This window comes from Primulina tabacum, chromosome 1, assembly GCF_025594145.1.
Source record: "Primulina tabacum isolate GXHZ01 chromosome 1, ASM2559414v2, whole genome shotgun sequence".
In the NCBI taxonomy this organism is placed as follows: domain Eukaryota; kingdom Viridiplantae; phylum Streptophyta; class Magnoliopsida; order Lamiales; family Gesneriaceae; genus Primulina; species Primulina tabacum.
In genome coordinates this window covers 33599723-33623551 of record NC_134550.1, presented here as the reverse complement: position 1 = coordinate 33623551, position 23829 = coordinate 33599723, and the positions used below count along the sequence as shown (strand labels likewise).

Here is a 23829-nt window from a genome sequence, read left to right as displayed (position 1 = left end):
GTAGGTACAAATTGAAATGAGGCGTGGCAAGGACTCAATTTGGAAAAAAACTTAAGAAGTGCCGCATCGCTAAAAGCTGAAGGCTAAGCACCGCAGCACTAGATATGCAGCGCCTAGGCACTGAAAGCCGAAGGTTAAGTGCCGCGGCCTTGTTCGTATTATATGAAAAAAAGGGGATCTCTCTTCATTCTTCAGAAACTAGAACACAGCGCCGCGGCCCTCCTCCATTCTTCACGAACAACAAAATCGTCTCCCACCATAAATCACCCCCAAATTCAACCTCTAAACACCACAATACACCACTCATATCATCCTCACCCCAAATCCACCTAAATTTCCTACTCCTAGACCATCCTTTGGATCGCAAATTTCTGAAAAAAAACAAATTTGCAACGGACCAACACCGGAGGAACTACAGGCATATCTGGGTCAACCAATCATAGGGTAACAATCTTTGGTGTAGTAAGTTCTGATTTTAATGCTTGAATCCCGAAGGATTTAGGTTTTGAAGTACGTACGCCAAGTGTTTGATCAATTGTCTCAGTGAGTTTGTTGTTGGGAATTGTTGGAGTCAGAGATTTCCTTGTGGAAGGAATCATTAATTGATCGTTTCTGTTGATATTGGGGGTGTTGAATTGTTGAATATTGTTGTTAAGTGAGTTGATATTGAATTGAAATATGCCGCCGAGGAAGAAAACCAAGCAAATTCAATCCGGGGAGGGCGAGTCGTCTACTGCTACTTTTGATAGACGACGATTCTAGAATGCCGCTGCGGCCGAAAGCTATTCCAAATTACAAGATAAAAGCATGCAGCGAGAAAGACGGATGGATCAGAGCATCCCGGATTGCACGACATTGATTTTTGCTAGGAATATTTATTGGGCTGAGTTTGTGAAACCGCTGGTAGACGCCGTGATCTTCCTTGTGCAGGAATTCTATGCTAATCTAAAGGTCAAACACGAGAATTATCAAGTGAAGGTGCGGGGGCGAATGGTTGCCTTCGATAGCACAACAAATAATGCGCTGTATTCGATGCCAGACTACGAAACAGATGGGTACACACTGTTCATGCGAGAGGCCTACACCTATGAGACGGTCATTACAACACTATGTGAGCTGGGCACGGTTTGGAAACTGAATAATCAACGAGCTTCAGTCACATTTCCTGCTACGTCCATGAAGAGGGAAGCATAAAATTGGTACCACTTCGTAGCCTCGCGATTGATGCCATCTGGTCACGTATCCGACGTGAAAAAAGCGAAGGCAGCCTTTGTTTATTGTATCATCACCGGCAGGACAGTTGATGCGGGCCACGTGATTATGACTTCGATGTTGCAGGCTTCTTGGGGCACTTCCACTGTGAGTATGCCACACTCCTCTACAATTACTGATCTATGTTGGTTAGCAGGGGTTGTGTGGGATGATAGCAAGGCCGTATTGCATACAAAAGGCGACATCTTACTTGTTGCTAGACTCCCGAGGAATAGGAGAAGACAAATGATTATTCGTGGTTCAGGAGAAGCTTCAGGCAGTGGTGCACCGACACAGCCTGCCCAACAGCATCCACGTGCACAGACCGACAGCCCCCGTATGGATGAAGTCGAGCGTAAGCTGGATAGATTATTGCGGATGACGCGCGAGCACCAGGAGTACGTGTATGATTATGATCGCGTGCTTGCGCAGCATTACCCTGCTACTAGTCCATCTGGTGAGTCATTCCCACCACCGTCTACATTTGGACATGGACCTGATGATGATGAGGAGGAGCCTGAGCTGTCAGGCGAGGACAGCGAGTCCTGATGCTCGCTGTATGAGGTACGTAGTCCCCTGTTTTTCTTGCTTTATTACTGTAAATTGGGGACAATGCACGTAATTAAGTTTGGGGGGAGGTCGTTCACTATCATTTTCACTATCGTTCACTCTGTTTTACTTTTGAGTTTCAGTTTTCGTTCTTATTTTAGGAATTTCTTGATCAGTTATTCCCTGCACTTCTCGTAACAAAAATGTTTATTGCATGTTAGATTTGTTAGAACAAGTCATGGATAAGTTATCGTGAGGCCAATGATGAGAATAAAATCTTGAGTCTGAAGCATGAATGTATTCGTGATTACGCGGGAGTCACATTTTATTGCACTGTCATGTTTGTTGATATTATCGGTGCTTAGAAACAATTTGCGTGCCTGTGATGCTAATTAAACGAGAGAAGTCTGATTTTTAGTAATTCTCGCATGACATTGACTGACACTTTTTCGAACACAGAGATGATCTAGGCAATTTTTCTCAATATCTTTGGGCCTATCTTCCTTATTCATTATTAATTGTTAGCCAATCGAGCCCCGAGTAGGGGATGATTGTTTTTCTTTGTGCACCTATTTCACATATCATTTTGATTGAAAATTGCATGTGATTGGTTTGTATGAGTTGAATAATGGATTGACGGAAGTCTAGAACTTGTTTGAACACTTTTTAGGCGAAATACGGATAATATGTGACATAGGAATGATTTAGGCGATCTTTGGAGCCGTTTTGAGCATTCGAGCCTACCAAACGAAAATGAAATATCCCAAGTGTCCCAGTTTGAGCCTACTAAAAATCAAGTGGTGTGTGTCAATGACACACAATTAGCCCCCACTTGTATCTATTCTACATCCCACAACAACTACCTAATGAAACTTATACACTTATTGTCCTACCAAAATTTTGAGAGAAATAAGTTCATTGGCGTTGGAACGATTCAAATACTCCTTGAAAAGAAAAATAAAAAAATTGAATGTGCAGAAAGGAGTTCAAAAAAAAAAGGCAAAAAGAAGAAAAACAATGAAAAGAACGAATCAAAAGTGGTGAAAAAGAACCTATATGGGAAATGAAGGGTATAAATGAGAGGAAAACAATAAGGAGGTGGTTAGTGAAAAGAAAATGAGAATGAGTGAAATTGATGAAGTCCAAGTATTTCTCTCAATTTTTGATCTCCATACCTTTATTGTAGCCATGAGGCGCAGCCTAACGTTACAAGCCTACAAGACCTATTAACCTTGTCACATTTATCCAATATACTAGTGGAGAAAATTTTTTCAAATCAAGCTTATGGATACCTGATAAACATGGTTAACGAGTATAGACTTTGTTAACGAGTATAGACTTTAATCATTTGAATGCAAGCATCTCATTGTGTGATTTCATCTTTGGTGTACTTATGTTGAATATCTTTTGAGCCAAATAATCACCAATAAAGTCCTTTGTGATCTGTATAAGTAAATGTGTATGTTAATGAAGTGTGAGGTGCGCCGAGTTGAGGACTTCTTAAGTTTATAAGGCGATTTGGCATTATGAATCTATTTGCGCATTCGATAAGGTAAATAAACATTGACATATCACACACGCACGTGACTCTCGAGTAAATATGAATCACATGAAAAAAATAAATATGAGGCCATTTTCAATTTTTGCATATCCATGACTATAGTTGTAAGCGTTAATTCCTTGCTTGAGTTTGCATTCCTATTTTTTTTACTTTTATTTTGCTCGGGAATAGCAAAAGTTCAAGTTTGGGGGGTTTGATAAGTGCAAGAATTGCACTTAATTTATATGTTAATCCGTTTGATCTATGCTAGTTTCGAACAGATTTATGCTTGGTTTTTATTGTTTTTGTGTAGTGCAGGGGATATACAACTATGGGATGGTTTAGAGCAATCAGAGATGTTTATGTGCGTGAAACGGCGATAAAAAAAGCGCCGCAGTGCCACAACAAGCGCTGCAGCGCCACAATGTGCGAAAGAGAAGCGCCGTAGCGCTGCAGCGCCAGCATGCCGAGAGACAAGCGCCTAGGCGCTGCCCAAGCAGCGTCGCGGCGCTTCAAAACCTGAGAGATAAGAGCTTAGGCGCTAAGGAACAAGCGCCGAGGCGCTCACACCCACGAACGACGGGCGCCTAGGCGCCACTTACTCAGCGCCGCGGCGCTAATGGCGGCAAGACAAGATTAAATGGGCTTCGACTTACGGCCCAGAAAGGGGAATAAAAAGGAAATCGAGGGTTCAGAATAGGGAGGCCGATTTTTTGGAGAAATACAGAGAGGAGAGCAGGAGCAAACACGAGACGACAATCTAGAGCGCGAAGATCGATTGCAAATACGAAGAACGACGAATCTGGGGACAGAGATGACACTTCGGATTTGTTATTCTGTTCTTCCATTTTTATATTTTCTCATATTTCGATGTCTAAAACTTTGAACATGCGTTGTTTTTATTTAGATTTCGTCATGAACTAATTTTCTATTCTAGAGGATGATGTAGCTTTGTGGATACGATAATTTGGCCCGGTTCTTATATGACTGAATTCTTTCTCGTTTAATTGTGTTTCTTTGTGTTTATTCAACTGTAAATTACTAGCCATAAATTGTGTGTTGTCTGATTAATTCTATAACTCGGAAGAGGGACTAGATTATAGATCTTTAGAAACACATCGTTGAATGTTTATATCGTTCGGAAGACGTATAACTTTAGCGAGGCTTAGGTAAGAACATTGTTTGTATTTATCAATTAAACTAAGATTTTATTAGGAACAATTGAATCAAGTTTGATTGATACATTTTATTCATCACTTGGAAATGGGGAATAAAATAATTAAGTGTTCTAAGTCATTAAATAATTGAAATTCATGAATATAAATTAAACTGGGAATAATTATCGTGAAAACTTGGTGAAATCATTTTTCTAGATATTTTCTCTCATTGTTATTTCTCAACGCGGTGATTTGATTATTTATTTGTTTTCAATTAATTCGTTAAGTTAATAAAATCTCTTTTAATTTTTCTAAATAAAGTTGAGACTATTTTAATTACAAGCATTGATATCATTTTAGTTTACACTCCTCGTGGGATCGACACTTTTATTCAAAAATACATTTTACTACAACTTGACGTCGTGCGCTTGCGAGCAATTAAGAAAAGACGCAACAAGTAGCTACCTATGCATTGCTAGATTCAGGGGCTACAAATTCTTTCATATCTAAAAACTTCATCAAAAGAATGAATATTACTCCTCAAGATATGGATTTGGGTTTCAAAGTTTCTATTCCTTCCGGTGATCAAATGCTCACATCTAGAATTGTCAAAAATCCGGAGCTTCGTTTATACAAAGATGTGGTTCGGGCAGATCTTATTGTGCTTCCTATGCCCAAATTTGATATCATACTTGGGATGAATTGGCTATCAGCAAATGGAGATTCGATTGATTTTAGTCAGCAATCGGTGTCTATTCGACCGCCTAGTGGCAAATCTTTTGTCTTTGAGGCGGCGAGAAACAAGCAAATGCCACACATCATATCTTGTCTATATGCGAGGAAACTTATTAAGCATGGATGTCAAGCTTTTCTAGCATGTGTCACTACCACACATGCTCCTATCAGTCAGAAATTGGAGGATGTCGATATAGTTAGGGATTTTCCTAGCGTCTTTCCCGAAGACGTTTCTAGTATTCCACCAGATCGTGAAGTGGAATTCTCTATTGATCTAATGCCGGGCACTGTTCCTTTATCTAAAGCTCCTTATCATCTAGCACCTGCTAAAATGGAAGAACTAAAAGATCAAATCCAAGAATTGCTAGAAAAGGGTTTTATTCGCCCTAGTTTTTCCCCATGGGGCGCACCGGTATTATTTGTGAAGAATAAATATGGTAGTATGCGTCTTTACATTGATTATCGAGAGCTTAATAGGGTCACTATCAAAAATAAGTATCCACTATCGAGAATTGAAGATTTATTTGATCAGTTGCAAGCATCATCGATATTTTCTAAGATTGATCTTCGTTCTGGATACCATCAGTTGAAAGTTAAAGAGTCGGATGTTCACAAGACAGCATTTCGTACGAGATATGGGCACTATGAGTTTATGGTCATGCCATTCGGGCTGACCAATGCGCCAGTGATCTTCGTGGATCTCATGAATCGCGTATTTCAATCGTATCTGGATCAGTTTATTATAGTTTTCATTGATGATATATTGATCTATTCGAGGAATAAAGAGGAGCATAGTCGTCATTTGAGGACAGCACTGCAAATACTGCAAGACATAAATCTTTACGCAAAATTCAGCAAGTGCGAGTTTTGGCTTGATAGAGTGGCATTCTTAGGCCACATCATTTCTAGTGATGGCGTTGAAGTTGATCCAAGTAAAGTAGAGGCAGTGAAAGAGTGGCCAGTACCAAAGAGTGTTACCGAGATTCGCGGTTTCTTGGGACTAGCTGGCTATTATCGCAAATTCATCAAGGGATTCTAATCTATTGCAGTACCTTTGACTTCTTTGACGAAGAAAAGTGCAAAGTTTATTTGGGGATCCGAGTGTCAAGACAGTTTTGATAAGTTGAAGCAAGCTTTGATTACAGCGCCGGTGTTATCTATGCCATCGGGGCAAGGGGAGTATGTTCTTTATACCGACGCTTCTAAGCTTGGTTTGGGCGCAGTTCTGATGCAAAATGACCGAGTTATAGCCTATGCATCGAGACAGTTGAAAATTCACGAGAAAAACTACCCTACTCATGATCTTGAGCTTGCAGCAGTAGTTTTTTCTTTAAAAATATGGAGACATTACCTTTATGGGGAGAAGTGCAAAGTATTCACCGACCATAAAAGTTTGAAATACTTCATCACCCAAAATGAATTGAATATGAGACAGCGCAGATGGCTTGAGTTAGTAAAGGACTACGACTGTGAGATTAGCTACCATCCGGGGAAAGCTAATGTTGTGGTAGACGCATTGAGTAGAAAAGCAGCAGTTAACACACAACTATCACTCCAAAGACCGTTGCAGTCCGAGATACAGCAGTTTGAGCTTACAGTCTATGCTAGGGGCGAGGCCCCTAATCTTGCCACATTATCAGTACAGTCGACTTTGAGAGACAGGATTCGTGATGGACAGTCCACTGATGAGCAGTTGCAAAAGTGGAGAGCTAGAGATGAAGCCAAGGGTCGGAACTTATATTTAGAGGTGGATGGTATAGTTCGTTATCGAGACCGGTTATGGGTTCCTAGTGATGATTCTTTGAGAGATCTCATTATGAAGGAAGCTCATGACACACCATACTCCATTCCTCCGGGAAGTACGAAGATGTACAAGGATTTGCAATTGTTATATTGGTGGCCAGACATGAAGTGGGACATTTTGAGATTTGTAACCGAACTCGTTTGACTTGTCAGTAAGTTAAAGCAGAGCATCAAGACCAGCAGGGAAATTGAAGCCACTCCCTATTCCCGAGTGGAAATGGGAAAATATCACTATGGACATTGTTGTGGGATTGCCTAAGACTGTTAGGCATAGTTTGGTACATGAGATAAGGGAGAGATTGATGAATAATCCTCCTTATCCAATGTTTGGTACCTTTTTTAAAAGACCATGATATCCTTTGATAAATAATTTTTTAAAAGGATAAAATGTTCCTTCTATTAGGTGTGATAATTTTAATTTAATGATAAAATACACTACAAATGTACTTAATTTCCATCAATTTATAAATGATTTTTATAAACCTATGCTAGTAGGTAGAAATTAAAATCAAATAAATATTTTTATTTATTTTTATATATTATATAATATGATAATTATATAAATGAATTCGATATTTATATAAATAATTTTTATAAATATCAATAAAATTATTAGTATCACTCGATTAACCTTAAAAATTGATTTTTGACTTGACTCACAAAATCAAGAGCTCAATTATATATTATATAATATATAAAATTAGGTAAAAATAAATAAATCATGCAAGCACTATCGTCGCATGAACAGATAAAAAATATGAACTCAAGCAACAACTTTTAAATTATAAAATTTATTATGATAAGGTTAATTTTGTCATTACAATCTAATATATAAATTTAATCACTCTTATTAAAATCATATCAAACATTAAATATAATATCCTACATCTTATTTATCTTTAATTTATCCTTATATTATATATCACATGTTTATCCTATCATGTATACCAAACTATGCCTTAAATGACCTAAATGCTATATGGGTGTTAGTTGATCGTCTTACTAAATCAGCGCATTTTCTACCTATTAAGACGACTTTCACCATGACTCAGTACGCCGACTTATATATCTGAGAGATAGTCCACCTGCATGGGATTCCTGTATATATTGTTTCTGACAGAGATCCGAGATTCACATCATCTTTTTGGAAAAGTCTGCATGCAGCAATGGGGACCAAGTTATTATTCAGTACAACATTCCATCCCCAAACCGATGGTCAGTCCGAAAGAGTTATACAGATTTTGGAAGATCTACTGCGAGTATGTGTTATTGATTTCCAAGGCAGTTGGGAACCAAAATTACCTCTAGTAGAGTTCACCTACAATAATAGCTACCAATCATCAATCGAGATGGCTCTTTCGAGGCACTTTATGGAAGAAGGTGTAGATCTCCTATTCATTGGGACGAGGTTGGTGAAAGAAGAGAGTTTGGTCCGGACGTGATTGAACAGACTGCCGAGCTTGTAGTCAAAATTCGTGAGAGAATGAAGACTGCACAAAGCCGACAAAAGAGTTATGCGGACAAAAGACGAAGAGACTTAGAGTTTGCAGTGGACGACCATGTATTTGTGAAAATAGCACCTATGAAGAGTGTTATACGTTTTGGCAAGAAAGGCAAACTTAGTCCAAGATTTATTGGTCCATTCGAGATTTTGGAGAGAATTGGGACACTAGCTTATAGAGTGGCATTGCCACCAGCGCTTTCAGGAGTTCACAATGTGTTGCATATTTCAATGCTGCGGAAGTACATGTTGAATCCGTCACATGTACTAAATTATGAACATCTTCAATTAACTCCAAATATGACCTATGAAGAAAGACCTATCCAAATCTTGGCAAGGCAAGAAAGAATATTACGAAATAAAGTCATTCCAATGGTCAATGTCAAGTGGCTGAATCACTCGGAAGAAGAAGCTACTTGGGAAACCGAGAAGGACTTGAAGAGTCGCTATCCAGAATTATTCGGTAAGTTCTAATTTCGAGGACTAAATTTTTTTTAAGGGGGGAGGAATTGTAAGGTCCAAAATTAAGACGACGTAATCCAACTTCATGCAAATCTAGGAAATATGAAAATAAGTAATTAATTGATTTAATTGCTTAATTGATTATGTGACATGCATGATTATATGTTAAATAAGATTAAATTGTCATTATGCATAAAACTGTATTTTTAAGGATTATTCAAGTTGCGATCGAAGAACAGAGACCGAAGGCTGAAAAACGTAAAATGTTTTTATTAAATAATTGTTTTAATTATTTAAAATAAAGGTGTTGGTTTTTTTTCATATTTTTTAAAATAAGAGGTTTTGAGGTGATTTTATACGCCGGGGCGTAATTTTTATCGGTGTTAGATTTTCAACAAAAATACGAACTTTTTGGCAACCCGGCTATTAAATTCACAAACTTATTTTACTAAAACTATTTTAATGTTTTAATTAAATCCTAATTAAGACTATAGGGCCTAAAATGTTGGCTTGATAGGCCTAAAGCCTTGTTAGTGATTAATTAGTATATATTATACAAAAAACCCTCCCCAAACCCTGCTCTACATGCCATTTTTCTGAATTTGCATTCCCAAACTCATTAAAGTACACGGCACACACACAAAATTTTGAGGCAAAATTCGGTGGAAGCTTCAAGTAGATTTCAAGCCACGGTTCTTGTGCGTTCTCCGCAAATCATCAACGGTTTTTCGTGCGTTAACTACGCAAATGCACGCATAATCCTCCCCTTCAAACATCATCACACCATATTATGATTTATTTCATATTTTGAAAGAAAAATTAAGAACCATGATGATTATTTTCGAAATTGCATGCTCATGGGTTTTAAAACTTGAGTTTTGTTTACAAAAAACATATATTTGTATTGATTAAGGGCTGCCATTATATAGATAACGATCAAGCATTGTTTTACATGAAATTAGAGCCCTAGAACATCACCTAAACAACCACACAATCATGAGAATAATTTGAGAAGCAAGCTGCTGTCATGTGAGGTCAAGGGCTTCGGTTTTGTACTCCACGGCTAGGCTTGATCTTGGCTTGGTTCCTGGGCTAGCCAGGGATGTGGGTGTCAAGGGTAGGGTCTTAGCCATGCTAGAAGTCGAAACAAGTGGGCTGGGAGGAGTCCTATCCATCGAGGACTCCTACCCGAGAAGTGAGTCAAGTTGCGCGCAAGGTTTCAGGCTTGCGCAGGGCTGTGAGGCTTGGCCAGAGGTTCAAGGGCTAGGCTAGAGTGTGTCCTAAGGGTCCTAGGCGAGTGCTGGAGAGGCTGGTTAGAGGGCCAAGTCATTGGCTAGAGTTCTAGGCACCTAAACAAGAGTCCTTGTCCATAAGGGAGTCTCGGCCAGCTTATGTTAGGGGTTGGGGGGCTTCGATTTTGAGTTAGGGAAGGTTTCTGAGGGTTCCTAAGGTCAAGTAGGGTGTCTAAGGGTGTTGGTCAGGGTTTGGTTCACTATGGTTTGAGGGCGGCTCAAGAAAATCGAAAGATGGCTCGGTGCTAACCAATTAGGGTCAAGATAGGGTTTTCGAAACCTTAATAAATTGAAAAAGGGCTCACGGGCGTCGAGTCGTTGTTCACAAGGGCTAAAATATTATAAAAAGACTAAGTTTTGAAATTAGGAATTTTATATTAAAGTTTGAGATTTTTCAGGATTAAAACGCCTACAAAACATCTAATTATGAATTAATTAAAAAGCCTAGTTTTTAAGCTAAATAAAATTATGGGAATTATAATTTAAGCTTACATAATTATTTGGGACATGTTAGAGTCAAAGAAATCAAGAAAAAGTCAAAAACGTAAAATGTCACGACCAGGGGTAAAACAGTCTTTTTACATCGGAAAATTAGTAAACGTCATGGAAGTACCCTAAATGCTGTTTAAAATGTTGATATGATTATTTACAATGATTATGGATGTTTAAGAATGTTTATATGTTAAATTATGATTTTTAAATGTCTATGTTTTTTTATGATTTAAATATGGGCATTTAAAAGACATGTTGTATGCTTGGTTTCAAAATAAAACATTATTATTATGCATGTTTTTATTAGGTGATGATAATACGAAATGTTTAAGGACGTGAAGGGATTGTGACTAAATATGTTGGAAATATCGTGAGGGTTATGGTCCCAGTGGGAGCCCGACGATCGTGTTTCCTTGGATACGGATACGAATATATTAATACGTTGGCCAGGGCCCAGTTGACCGGTGAGAGTGTCACTAGTGTCCTCCGCCGCCCAGTACTTTGGTTTTCTCTAGATGGATCCATCGCCCAATACGATTAAGAATACGAGTCACAATCACGATCTGAATTCAGCAAACACGAACATGAATATGGATATGGATATGAATATGAATATGTTTATATGATCATGTTTATGAAAATGTTTTAAGTTTAAAGTTTATGCATTATTATGAAAATGATATTTTTAGTACAAGTATTTTTCACTGTTATATGTTAACTGTATTACGTATTACTTGTTATCATGGATATGATGTGTTGAGTCTTTAGACTCACTAGGTGTGTATGATGCAGATGATATTAATAACTATGATATTTTAGGTCTTGATGGGTGATCTTCTGGACTGTTGGTGCACATAACTCGAGGACCAGCGCTTCTATTTTCTGCATTTAAGTTTATGATTTTACATTAAAGATTTTTACGGCATTTTATTTATGCTTTTGAGATATTTTTGGGAGGTTTAGTATGAGCTACACTTTTCAACATTTATTGCTTTTTAGGTTTGGTAAAACTTTTTACGATTTCTGGTTTTGACTATTCCCTTTGGATTTTCAAATAATAGTTGGTTGGTTTATTTTAAAATGGTGCAAAATTATTTTTATGTATATGTATATGCAATGACCGAAAATGTGAGAGTTTTTTTTTAAAAAAATTTCTAGTACTTTTTAAGAAAACGAATAAGCAGATGTTTCACCTCCTCCACTGATTGATTCAGTCACAGGACTTTGACCAACTTAGTCAATTTGTTTCGAAGCCTCCGCTCCTGTTTTTTTAGGATATGGACATGTCTTTCCTCATACGACAGCTCTGGAGCCAACTGCAACGGCTCAAAACTCAAAGCATGCAAAAGATTTGTGATATACTTTCTCAGCATCGAGACGTGGAATACGTTGTGGACTCCGTACAGATTCGGCGGTAGGACTACATGATAAGCAAGTGTCCCAACTCTGTCAAGAATTTCGAATGGTCAAATGAATCTCGGACTCAGCTTGCCTCTCTTACCAAACCTCATAACACCCTTCATAGGTGTTATCTTCATGAAAACATGATCTCATACGGCAAATTCGAGATTCATTCTACCCTTGTCAGCATAACTCTTTTGGCAATTCTGGGCGGTCTTCATCATGTCTCGGATCTTGACCACCACATCTGCAGTCTGCTGAACAATCTTTGGACCAAGTTCTGTTCTCTCACCGACTTCTTCCCAATGAATCGACAATCTACACTTCCTTCCATACAGTGCTTCGTAGGGAGCCATACCTATAGATGATTGGAAGCTGTTGTTGTAGATAAACTCCGCTAGAGGTAGCTTCGATTCCCAATTATCATGAAAATCTATCACACAAGATCGCAACAAATCTTCCAATATCTGAATCACTCGCTCAGATTGACCATCTGTCTGAGGGTGGAATGTGCTACTACTTAAATAATAATTCACCCAAGTGTAGATTTTCTGCAAGTAATATAATTCGTAAGTACGAGATCGATCCTCAGAGAGGTTATTTTGAGTTTAAATTTATTAATTTATATATTACCAAATGCAAGAATGAAGTTTACAAATTATAAATTTTGTCAAGGCTTGAGGATTTATTCTTGGTTTATGTAATATTGTTTAACTAAAAGTAAAACAAAAAAAACCACCATAAATAATGGTTCCAAGAAAATTAAACACACACATAATATAATATAGTTCCCACTATAGAAAATACCGAATTAACCGATATTTTATATATGGTACCTATGATTATAATTATGACTATATAAATAAATAATTGCATAAAGTAAATGTTAAATTAAATCATTATATTTCATTTAAAACAACCGGCAGAGCCAAGCTATTGCCTAAATGAAATATATTGATTTAATAAGTTAGTTGCGATAAAGTAAAAGTTAGTTGCGATAAAGTAAATATTAGCTGCGATAAAGTAAAAGTTAGTTGCGAGAAAGTAAAAGTTAGATGCGAAAAATAAAAGTTAGTTGCGATAAAGTAAATGTTAGATTGTTAGATGTTAGTATTAAATCATAATATTTCATTTAGAACAACCGGCAGAGCCACGCTATCGTCTAAATGAAATATTATGATATTATTATATAAATATATACATATATATATATCTATATATATATAATAATAAGTGATGAAATATTTATTGTATCAAAATTAAACAACAAATCAAGATAACTACTTTAATGGTATCAAGCATTTGATGTAAATTGATAACAACAAATAATTCATTTTTATACCTACAATAAAAATAAGTTAGCTAAATGAAAAGAAATAAAAAAATAATATAAAAATATAAACAATCTTACTTCACCAAGAATGCATCCTCTTCACCTTGACATAATAGATTTAGCTTGCCATAAGCTCACTTTTGATCAACACTAAAATATCACTCATAGTTGAGAACATGAAAGAAAATATATTGGAACTTAGAACTTTGATACACACTCACACTATATTTTACAATGAGATAGAATGATTCTCAAGCTAGCACAAGGCCTCTATTTATAGGCCAAATGAGAGAAAGGGTCAAAATTTTTATTTAATGCCATGTAGTTGCAATAGTATTCTTTGTCTCCTCCAAGTTCAATTCCATGTCCCTTCTTTCAATGCTTTGTTCCACGAATTTTAATCACCGAATTTGACTCTGCTCAAAACGGCAAACATGTGGGGAATTGTCTGTAGATGAATTTGGCCACTTGGTTCACCTCATTTGGTTAAATATTGAAATAGTTATGATTTTTTTACTATATGCTGGTCATAGTAAAAGTAAATGTGTCATCCTTTTGATATTTGCACAATTTGATCATCTTAAGGAACCTTTTAGGCAATCATGTCTTCTGCAAAGTTGTAGATAATTTCTCAAGGACTCCAAACATGTTTGAGTCACCTCCATTTGAATTTTCTAGCTTGAGTTATCATTATTTTACCAACACGTAGAAAACCTGAAAATAAAACATATTTAGTAAGATAATTAAATATAAACAAACAATACTAAAATAACATAATTTTATAATTTTAATGAAACTTAAATTTTAAAATACAGGTTTTAACATATAATAAATTATTAATTTTAAGTTTCATCACACCTCCACACTATCTTATTACAAGTCCCTTAGTAATAAAATTTATCGGAAAATCACAACCTAGATTCTTTATTCCTTTTATATATTCAAATACAAACATATTCATTAAAAACAAAATCATATACCGATTTATATATATATATATATTTTCGTTTAATATAATAATATATAATTAGATGTGTTTTTATTAATATTTTTATTTTCACATAATATATAAAGTAACAATATATATATAATTTTTTTTAAATTTCTAAATTTTTTATAATAATATAGTCAAAAAGATAATTCACACCACCCACCATAACATGTATAATATCAAGAATATTATTGTAAAAGCCTCAACTCCATATATTCTTTTAGGTCAAAATGTTTAAGGAATAGCTAGTTTTCACTCATGAAGTTGGAATGAATATTAACTCTCATTGAAAAAGGCTAAGTATTAAAGCAGACAATTAATTAAACTAATATTGAAAACAAAATAGGAAAATTTACAAAGAATAAAATCCCCCCCTTTTTTTTAGCTTATTGTTTTTTTTTAAATAACGTGACTGCAAAATTTTACAATAACATAAAATTTTTTATCCAAACATTCTACCATAAATATATATATATATATATTTATGTATATAAACATTTATATAACGGATAATCCGACTACTTTTGAAACTTATCTAGCACAAACAAATCTTTTTGTTTGTTTGTTTTTTTTTTTTTAACACAATATTGATGTTTTAGAACATATTGATAGTACATCAATCAAATCTAAAAAATTACAATGAATAAAGTATTTTGCAGTTAGTTATATATTTACTTCTTTTTTTTTCTTTTTTCAATAAATATATTTTTTTTAGGGGAGTTATATTCTTGTAATTAACCATTTTTTAATAAGCAATAAAAGTTTATTAATTGTTTTCTCATTTCTCACCACTCACTCACAAAAGATGTGTGAGTATATATTATACTTTTACAAAAGAATTCTTTCAATTATACATGTTAACAACCATACAAACCATATCTTTTAACTATATTCTCATAAAAATTTTAGAAATTATTTTATTTGAAAACACATACAATTATATATATATATATGAACACATCTATTATATATTTTATATTAATTGATCAAAATATATATATAAATTGGTACATATGAAAAACTAATTTTTCTTTTAGTCTGTATTTTGAATATAATGAATATTAAAATCTAGTGTATTGTGATTTTTCAATCATTATTAACTAATGCGTCTCAGGTGCATTTTACTGACACCTTACTCGACATTGAACTAAAAATTATTATTATTATTACTATATATAAGTATATATTTTAATTTTTTATATAAAAAAAACTAAGAGGAGGAGAAGAAATTATTCACACCTTAAAGAAAAACATTAAAACATACCGTTGAATCACAAGTTTAACATCACATGAATTTTCTTTTCTTACTCTTGGATGTTGGCCAATTAAGTTGAGATAAGGATGGATCTGGTTCATGACTAAATCCTTGCAGTAAATCAATAAGTTCACCTTCACATGTAGCAGAAACTAACATCCTTCGCGAAGCTAATGAAATAAATCCCTGTTCCACAACATCATCAAGAAACGATAACAGTTTATCATAATAATTGTTAACATTTAACAAACCAATTGGCTTATTGTGGATATTTAATTGTGCCCAACAAACAATATGAAATATTTCTTCCAAAGTACCGAAACCTCCTGGCAAAGCAATGAAAGCATCTGAATGTTCAATCATTTGAGTGATTCGTTCATACATGTTGTCCACTTTCATTTCTTCTTCTATTGTTGGTCCTGTAAGATTGGCTAAGGTAATCGGAATAATGCCTAAAACTTCACTTCCATCTGCATGCGCAGCTTTTGCAACTTTTTCCATGAGGCCAACTTCACCACCACCATATACCAAATGAATCTTTTTTTTAGCAAGTGTTATTCCAAGATTTTCTGCTACTTCTTCATAAATTAAATCTTTTCCTGCACTAGATCCACAAAATACACAAATATTTTTGATTTTACTTACCGTGGACGTTGACATGTTGAGAAATATGTTTTATGTAATTGTTAGATCACATCATATGAATTTATAAGCGTAACATGCCAAAAGTTAATATTTGAATAGGAAATTATTATTATTAAAAGAAAATAAAAACGACAAAATTAAAACAAATATATACATCCTAGTTGTGATTGTGGCTCACATCTTCCTCTGATTTTACGTTCAGTAACGGCTTCAACGCCTTCGATGAGTCGAGGATATGCTTCCCATCCAATTTTCTTATAAATTGGCAAACAGGGTCTTTTAACGTCAGATTCCAAGACGAAATTGTGTATATTTATTTACTTATCTAAATAGATATGCGTTACTACAGTAGGATCTTTGTAAGGCTGATTCCACCGTCCATATTGATATTCCTCCTGTTGAAATTGCCACCATAGTTTAAGAAGTTCATTTTGCACGTACCCACTAGAATGCGTATCAAGAACCTCTAGAAAATTATCCAAAGGCTCTTTACTCAGACCATACTTAATGAATAAAATTTTATCTTATCTATTCATTGATGTCATTCCAACATTTTTGCATTTTCCTTTACAAGTCCACCTTGCACATTTATGACATCCACATATACGTTTAGCTCTTCGCTTTTTGGCATATGTGCTTTTACCAAATCCTGGCATATGTCTTATTATTAATTCACTTGCTTCCCCAACCAATCGGACTTATGCTTCAATTATCAAACGGACATCATTCGGTATGCCATATGACATCATCAACCTTAGCCGCTCACATCTAGCTTTATAAATTTTTTTCAACGCATTATCAGGTAAGCAAGCAAAATATTTACGAAGATTCATAATACACGCATCCATATTATTATTATTATATATATTTCAATTATTTTGGGAAAACTGAAGAAACCGACTTCAACAGTCACGGAGTACCGTTATCCGCCACTTAACCGATAAATGAACTAGAATCTGCAAAACAAAATGAAAATATCAAACAACTATTGTGGATCATATAAAGGCATAAACTCATTATTAAGAATTTCATTTTCTATAAAATGCTTAAGTCTTTGCCCATTAACTTTAAACACGTCATTATTTTTAGGATTTTCAATATCAACAGCATCATGAGGATAAACAAATTTGACTATAAATGATCCTGACCACCTCGATCTTAGTTTACCTGAAAATAAATGCAAACGAAAATTATAAAGCAAAACTTTTTGTCCAATTTCAAATGACTTTCTCATAATATTTTTATCATGAAAGGCTTTAGTTTTATCTTTATAAATCTTTGAATTTTCATATGCATCATTTCTTAATTCTTCAAGTTCATTTATTTGCAATTTTCTTAATTTAGATGCATCATCTAAATTAATATTAAATGGTTTAATTGCCCAATAAGCTTTATGTTCAAGTTCAACCGGTAAATGACAATGCTTATCAAAAACTAACCTATATGGTGACATCCCTAATGATGTTTTAAATGCAGTTCTATATGCCCATAATGCATCAGTTAATCTTAAAGACCAATCTTTTCGATTTGGATTAACTGTTTTTTCTAAAATTTGTTTTATTTCTCTATTTGCAAGTTTAACTTGACCATTACTTTGAGGATGATATGGGGTAGAAACTTTATGTGTAATGCCATATTTTCTTAACAAAGAGGAAAATGATTTATTTATAAAATGACTTCCCCCATCACTAATTATCGCTCTAGGTATTCCAAATCGGTTAAAAATATTTTCTTTTAAAAATTTTATAACAACTTTATGATCATTAGTTCTACGTGCAATTGCTTCAATCCATTTTGCAACATAATCAACAGCGACTAAAATGTACGTATATCCAAAAGATAATGGAAATGGACCCATAAAATCTATCCCAAAACTATCAAATATTTCAATAATTATGATTGGATTTAAAGGCATCATGTTTCGTTTTGAAATTGATCCCATCTTCTGACAGTTTTCACAAGATTTGCAAAATAAATGCGTATCTTTGAATAAAGACGCCCAATAAAATCCACATTGTAAGATTTTTGTAGCTGTTTTATTGGATGAAAAATGACATCCACATGCTTCAGAATGACAAAATTTAATAACATTACTTACTTCATTGTCGGGTATGCATCGTCGAAAAATTTGGTCAGGACAATACTTAAATAAGTAAGGATCATCCCAATAAAATTTTTTAACTTCTATCAAGAATTTATTCTTATCCTGTGAATTCCAATGAGAAGGCATTTTATTTGTCACAAGAAAATTTACAATGTTAGTAAACCAGGGCATAATAGTAGCATAAAACAACTGATCATCTGGAAAATTTTCATTTATTGGTATTTCATTATGAGATGATTCAGTCATTATTCTAGATAAATGATCGGCTACAACATTTTCTTTTCCTTTTTTATCTTTAATTATAATATCAAATTCTTGTAACAATAAAATCCACCGTATTAATCTTGGCTTAGCATCTTGTTTATTTGATAAATATTTTATGGCAGAATGATCGGTGTAAACAATAGTAGTAGAACCAATTAAATAAGATCGAAACTTATCTAATGCAAATACTACTGAAAGTAATTCTTTTTCAGTAGTTGAATAATTTATTTGGGCACTATTTAATGTTCTACTAGCATAATAGATTGCATAAGGTTTTCCTTCTTTTCTTTGTCCTAACACAGCTCCTATAGCATAATCACTTGCATCACACATTAATTCAAATGGTAAAGACCAATCTGGATGTTGTAAAATAGGTGATGTAACTAAAAGATTAATAATTTTTTTAAAAGCATTTTCACATTTCTGAGTCCATTCAAATTGTGTATCTTTTGTTAAAAGATTTGAAATTGGTTTAGATATTATGCTGAAATTTTTTATAAACCTTCTATAAAATCCTGCATGACCCAAGAATGATCGAACCTCTTTGACCGTTTTTGGTGATGTTAAATTAGCAATAACATCAACTTTGGCTTTATCAACTTCAATTCCTTTTTCAGATATCACATATCCTAAAACAATCCCAGATTTAACCATATAATGACATTTTTTCCAATTTAAAACAAGATTTTTTTCTTCACATCTTTTTAATACTTCTTCTAGATTTTTAAGACAATTTTCAAATGAGTTTCCAAAAACAGTTATATCATCCATAAAAACTTCTACATATTCTTCAATCATATCACTGAAAATACTTAACATGCATCTTTGAAAAGTAGCCGGAGCATTACATAAACCAAATGGCATTCTTTTAAATGCAAAAGTTCCGAAAGAACAAGTAAAAATAGTTTTTTCTTGATCTTCTAATGATATAGGTATTTGATAATACCCCGAATACCCATCAAGAAAACAGTAATAAGAATTTCCTGCTACTTTTTCTAGAATGATCTAAAAATGGTAGTGGGAAATGATTTTTTCTAGTTGCATCATTTAATTTTCTATAATCAATACACATACGCCAACTAGATGGAATCCTAGCTTGTAATAACTCTCCCTTTTCATTTTTTATAACAGTGATGCCGGACTTTTTAGGTACTACTTGTGTTGGACTTACTCATTTACTATCTGAAATTGGATAGATAATTCCAGCGTCTAATAGTTTTAATACTTCATTCTTAACAACTTCCTTCATATGTGGATTTAACCTTCTTTGTGGTTGTTGATATGTTTTAGCATTTTCTTCCAAGTGAATTTTATGTGTACAAATTAAAGGATTCATACCTTTTATATCTTTCAAAGTCAATCCAATTGCATTTTTATATTTTTTAAGTAATTTAATCAAATCTTCTTCTTGATTTGGCAAAAGAGTGGAAGAAATTACAACAGGAAATGTTTTATTTTCACCAAAAAATACATATTTCAATTCTAATGGTAAAATTTTTAATTCAAGTTTTGTATTATCATCTTCTTTAAAATTATTTTTAGACTTAAAACTTTCTACTTCAGATTGTTGATTTAAGTTTTCTTCTTGTATATTTTCTTTCACAATTGGTTCAATTTCATTATCATATTCATTTTCATTAATACTTGGTTGTTTACATAAATTGAACACATTAAGTTCTAGAGTCATATTTCCAAAAGACAATTTCATTATTCCATTTCGACAATTAATTAAAGCATTTGAAGTTGCTAGAAATGGTCGTCCCAATATTACTGGAATTTCATTATGTACTTCTATTGGTTGTGTATCCAAAACAATAAAATCTACAGGATATATGAATTTATCAACTTGAACCAACACATCTTCTACAATACCTCTAGGTATTTTGATTGACCTATCCGCTAGTAAGAGACTAACAGAAGTGGGTTTTAATTATCCTAAATTAAGTTTTTCATAAACTGAATAAGGAAGTAAATTCACACTTGCTCCCAAATCCAACAAAGCTTTTTTAATTTTATTTTCTCCAATAATACATGAAATTGTTGGACAACCAGGATCTTTATATTTTAAACCAGAATTATTTTGAAGAATAGAACTTACTTGTTCAGCAAGGAATGCTTTTTTCTTCACATGCAATTTTCTCTTTACAGTACATAAGTCTTTTAAAAACTTTGAATAAGAAGGTACTTGTTTAATAGCATCTAATAATGGAATATTTATCTTCATTTGTTTAAAAACTTCATAGATATCATAATCACTTTTTTATTTTTTATGATTTGTTAATGCATGAGGAAATGGTGGAGGTTTATTTGACTTATTTACTATTTCAGATGATTTATCCTTCACCATATTATTCTTAAAATTTAAGGTATCATCATTCTCAAAAGTATCAGGATTATCATCCTTACTCTTTGATTTTAAATGATCCTTGTTTTCATTACTATATGGATCATTAATTATTTTACCACTTCTAAGGGTAATAACAGATTTTATTTGATCAATTTTTTCATTTTTTAATTCTTGATTTTGATTTTTAGGATTAGGTTGAGGTTGAGATGGAAATTTTCCTTTTTCATGAATATTAAGTGCATATGCAAATTTTGCAAGAGTTTCTTTCAAATCACTCATAGATTGACTGTTTTGAATATTGATAGACTCTTGCTTTTGGATAAATGCATGAATTACATCTTCAAAGTTTTTTCTTGGAGGTGTAACATAAGGAATATAACCTTGATGATTTTGGTTATTTTGAAAATATTGTTGTGACGGTTGTGCATTATTATCATTCCTCCAACTAAAATTAGGATGATTTTTCCATCCAGGATTATATGATGGTGAAAAAGGATCTAGTATTGGTTTTTTATAATTGTTAACATAATTTGCTTATTCGTGGAGACATTTTTTAAATAAAGATAATGTTGGACAATCTTTTGTAGCATGATCATGTGTATCACGTATATGACAAACAATTTCTTGAATACTTTTTAATTGACCACTCTTTTTCATTTCTAATGACGCAATTTTTCTTGCTAAAGATGCAAGTTTAGCTTGAATATCTATATCATTTTTAAGATTATAGATATCACCCCCATTTGTTGAATTATTGTTTTTAGTTGTTGGTGGTTCTATTGTGCCTATATTATCCCAATTTTGAGCATTTTCTGCTAATGAATCCAAATATTCCATAGCTTCATTTGGGTTTTTATCTTCAAAAGTTCCATTACACATGAATTCTATCATTTGCCTATCTTTAGGTATTAGACCTTCATAAAAGTGAGAAACTATTCTCCATGTTTCAAAACCATGATGTGGGCATGTATTAAGTAATTCTTTATATCTATCCCAACATTGATAAAACGTTTCTCCTTGTTTTTGAGAAAAAGTTGTAATTTGTCTTTTAAAAGAGTTTGTTCTATGGGAAGGGAAAAAGTTTTTGAGAAATTGTTGTTGCATTTCTTCCCACGATCTTATTGAACTTGATCTTAAATTTTGTAGCCATGTTTTAGCTTTATCTTTTAAAGAAAAAGGGAAAAGCTTTAATCGAACTATATCCATGCTACAATTTTGATCATTATAAGTGTTACAAACTTCCTCAAATTCTCTTAGATGCAAATATGGATTTTCAGAATCTAAACCATGAAAATTTGGTAAAAGTTGAATAATTTGAGGTTTGAAGTTGAAATTAGATGCATCAGGAGGAAAAACTAAACAAGATGGGGCACTAGTTCTAATAGGGTTCATATGGTGCCTAAGTGTTCTTAATTGATCATGTTCTTGATTAATATTATTATTATTATTATTATCTTGATTATTTGAATTATCATCCATGTTTAAATTATTTTCAGATACTTGAATAAGTCTACCACTTTTTTTCGACTCCAAATACTCATACAAAAAAAAAAACAACACAATACTTATAAATAAAACATAATTAACAAATATAAACTTAATTTATACCTCCCCGACAATGGTGCCAAAAATTTGCTACTACTTAAATAATAATTCACCCAAGTGTAGGTTGTCTGCAAGTAATATAATTCGTAAGTACGAGATCGATCCTCAGAGAGGTTATTTTGAGTTTAAATTTATTAATTTATATATTACCAAATGCAAGAATGAAGTTTACAAATTATAAATTTTGACAAGGCTTGAGGATTTATTCTTGGTTTATGTAATATTGTTTAACTAAAAGTAAAACAAAAGAAACCACCATAAATAATGATTCCAAGAAAATTAAACACACACATAATATAATATATTTCCCACTATAGAAAATACCGAATTAACCGATATTTTATATATGGTACCTATGATTATAATTATGACTATATAAATAAATAATTGCATAAAGTAAATGTTAAATTAAATCATTATATTTCATTTAAAACAACCGGCAGAGCCACGCTATTGCCTAAATGAAATATATTGATTTAATAAGTTAGTTGCGGTAAAGTAAAAGTTAGTTGCGATAAAGTAAATATTAGCTGCGATAAAGTAAAAGTTAGTTGCGAGAAAGTAAAAGTTAGATGCGAAAAATAAAAGTTAGTTGCGATAAAGTAAATGTTAGATTGTTAGATGTTAGTATTAAATCATAATATTTCATTTAGAACAACCGGCAGAGCCACGCTATCGTCTAAATGAAATATTATGATATTATTATATAAATATATACATATATATATCTATATATATATAATAATAAGTGATGAAATATTTATTGTATCAAAATTAAACAACAAATCAAGATAACTACTTTAATGGTATCAAGCATTTGATGTAAATTGATAACAACAAATAATTCATTTTTATACCTACAATAAAAATAAGTTAGCTAAATGAAAAGAAATAAAGAAATAATATACAAAATATAAACAATCTTACTTCACCAAGAATGCATCCTCTTCACCTTGACATAATAGATTTAGCTTGCCATAAGCTTACTTTTGATCAACACTAAAATATCACTCATAGTTGAGAACATGAAAGAAAATATATTGGAACTTAGAACTTTGATACACACTCACACTATATTTTACAATGAGATAGAATGATTCTC

The 23829-nt window shown here is 33.2% G+C and overlaps 1 non-coding gene and 1 pseudogene across 1 annotated transcript; one reads left to right on the top strand and one right to left on the bottom strand.

Moving 5' to 3' along the window:
* Positions 1 to 20313: 20313 nt before the first annotated feature.
* Positions 20314 to 21401, bottom strand: LOC142508048 (uncharacterized; annotated as a pseudogene).
* A 670-nt stretch (positions 21402 to 22071) lies between these two features.
* Positions 22072 to 22182, top strand: LOC142521328 (small nucleolar RNA R71). Its single transcript, XR_012814130.1, has one exon. It is a non-coding gene; the product is annotated as a small nucleolar RNA R71 (small nucleolar RNA).
* Positions 22183 to 23829: the final 1647 nt, after the last annotated feature.